The following is a 2607-nucleotide window of genomic DNA, read 5'->3' on the forward strand; positions in this document are numbered from 1 at the left end:
ATAATTTGAGTTACGAAAATATACATACTATTTCATAAACTATGTTTCTAACAGTGTATTAGAAATGACTATTTTAGAGAATGGAATACTTATGAGGATGAAAGTTCCTTGTATGGGGAACAAAGTATCCTAACTGTATTTTTTCTTTATCTAGATAGTATCTTACTATAGTATACAATAAAATAATAGGCAATAAAACAACAGTATGATGATAATGTCATATAGAATTAGAGACTAGAATATTTACATTGATTAGCTTTTATGTATTTATTGGCAATTCATTTACACAAACAAATTATCATCAATACCTTGTCACAGAAAAATTTAATAGCACTCTTGGCATGTGACCTATTCAATGTTAAGAATTTGGTTTGCGGCCCCGGTGGAGAAGCTGAGGTCAACATCAGATTTGAAATATTTAAAGTGGATAGAAAACTATTTCAGCAATGCAGACAATTAAGTGTGTTGTTGTGGGTGATGGTGCTGTTGATAAAACATGTCTCCTGATATCCTACACAACAAACAAATTTCCATCGGAATATGTGCCAACTGTTTTTGACAATTATGCAGTCACAGTTATGATTGGTGGAGAACCATATACTCTTGAACTTTTTGATACTGCAGGGCAAGAAGATTATGACAGATTACGACCACTGTGTTATCCACAAACAGATGTATTTCTAGTCTGTTTTTCAGTGGTCTCTCCATCTTCATTTGAAAATGTGAAAGAAAAGTGGGTGCCTGAGATAACTCACCACTGTCCAAAGACTCCTTTCTTGCTTGTTGGGACTCAAATTGATCTCAGAGATGACTCCTCTACTATTGAGAAACTTGCCAAGAACAAACAGAAGCCTATCACTCCAGAGACTGCTGAAAAGCTGACCCGTGACCTGAAGGCTGTCAAGTATGTGGAGTGTTCTGCACTTACACAGAAAGGCCTAAAGAATGTATTTGACGAAGCAATATTGGCTGCCCTGGAGCCTCCAGAACCGAAGAAGAGCCGCAGGTGTGTGCTGCTACGAACATCTCTCCAGAGCCCTTTCTGCACAGCTGGTGTCGGCATCATACTAAAAGCAATGTTTAAATCAAACTAAAGATTAAAAATTAAAATTCGTTCTTGCGATAATGACAAATGCCCTGCACCTACCCACATGCACTCGTGTGAGACAAGGCCCATAGGTATGGCCCCCCCTTTCCCCTCCCAGTACTAGTTAATTTTGAGTAATTGTGTATTGTCAGAAAAGTGATTAGTACTAGTTTTTGTTTTGTTGTTTCAAAAAAAAAAAAAAAAAGGCTTTTTTTTTTTTTTGGTTTAAAAGCAAGGCATGCTTGTGGATGACTGTAACAGACTAATCTAATTGGAATTGTTGAAGCTGCTCCCTGGTTCCACTTTGGAGACATCTGGGACATCTTAGTGTTTTTTTTTTTTTCTCCTCTTTTTTTGGGGGGGGTGTGTGTGTGGAGTTTGTTTTTTAGTCTGGTTTTTTTAATTCATTAACCAGTGGATAGCCCTTAAGGGGAGGAGGACCGTTTGATTCCACATTCCACTTCCTAGATCTAGTTTAGAAAGCATGCTCCCCATCTGGTGCTCTTAGGAAGGAGTATAGTAAATGCCTCATTTAATAACATACTCCTTTTTGAAAGTTGCCTTTTCTCTCCACCCTTGAGTAGATCCAGTATTTGATGAAACTTATGAAAGTGGGTGGAGCCTGTCTTGCCCCTCCTCTTTTCTAGGATGCACTATATGTGACTGTGACTTTCAAGGACATTTGTTTTCCATTCACTGTTTTTTTTTTGGGAAGTTGATTTCTAACTTCTTTCACTGATAAGTGAAGAAAAGTATTGCACCTTTGAAATGCACCAAATGAATTGAGTTTGTAAATAAAAAACTTTTTTTCCCTCTCAGTCATTGTCTTATATGCTTAGCATAGATTTGCAGCTCAGTAGTATATGGTGTTCCTAGAATGCAACTGAAGACCTGGTATGTAGAGGAAATACGAGGAGTGGTGCTAGAAGACAGACATCTGTGGAATGATTCACATCCTCTCAAGTTAGGAGGATGGAGGCCTGCTTCATAAGAAGCTGGGGGTAGGGTGGGGGTGGGGAGAACACTTAACAACATGGGGACCAGTCAGGGGAATCCCCTTATTTCTGTTTTGCATATGAGGAACCCTAGAGCAGCCAGGTGAGGCTCTCTAGTTTAATAAAAATCATGGAAAGAGTCTTAATAAAGACTCTTAATAAGTGCTAATAGGAATTTTATCAGCTTATTTTGGTTGCAGTTTCCAATTTTTAAAAATGTTGAGGTAATCTTTCCCACCTTCCCAATCCGAATTCTTGTAGATTCATTAGTGTTGAACCAATGCTTTCTCATGTCTCAATTCTTTGTATATGCATTCTTTTCAGATGTATTAAACAAACAAAAACCCTTCAAAAAGAAAAAAGAATTTGATTTGCTTAATTTTCTTGGTCATTGTTTTCTAATCCTTTTTTCTTGACATGTTGTAGAATAAAGGGAACATAATTAATTAATTGGCCCCTAAAAACCATTTGTAAGTAAAAAGTTTGTATCTGATAATTAATTTGACAGTGAAGCCCATTTTCTAT

At 37.0% G+C, this 2607-nt stretch overlaps 1 pseudogene across 1 annotated transcript; it reads left to right on the forward strand.

Moving 5' to 3' along the window:
* Positions 1 to 373: 373 nt before the first annotated feature.
* Positions 374 to 1292, forward strand: LOC111552019 (annotated as a pseudogene). The gene has a single exon (XR_002734528.2). The product of XR_002734528.2 is annotated as a cell division control protein 42 homolog pseudogene (transcript).
* Positions 1293 to 2607: the final 1315 nt, after the last annotated feature.

This window comes from Piliocolobus tephrosceles, chromosome X (assembly GCF_002776525.5).
Source record: "Piliocolobus tephrosceles isolate RC106 chromosome X, ASM277652v3, whole genome shotgun sequence".
NCBI lineage: Eukaryota > Metazoa > Chordata > Mammalia > Primates > Cercopithecidae > Piliocolobus > Piliocolobus tephrosceles.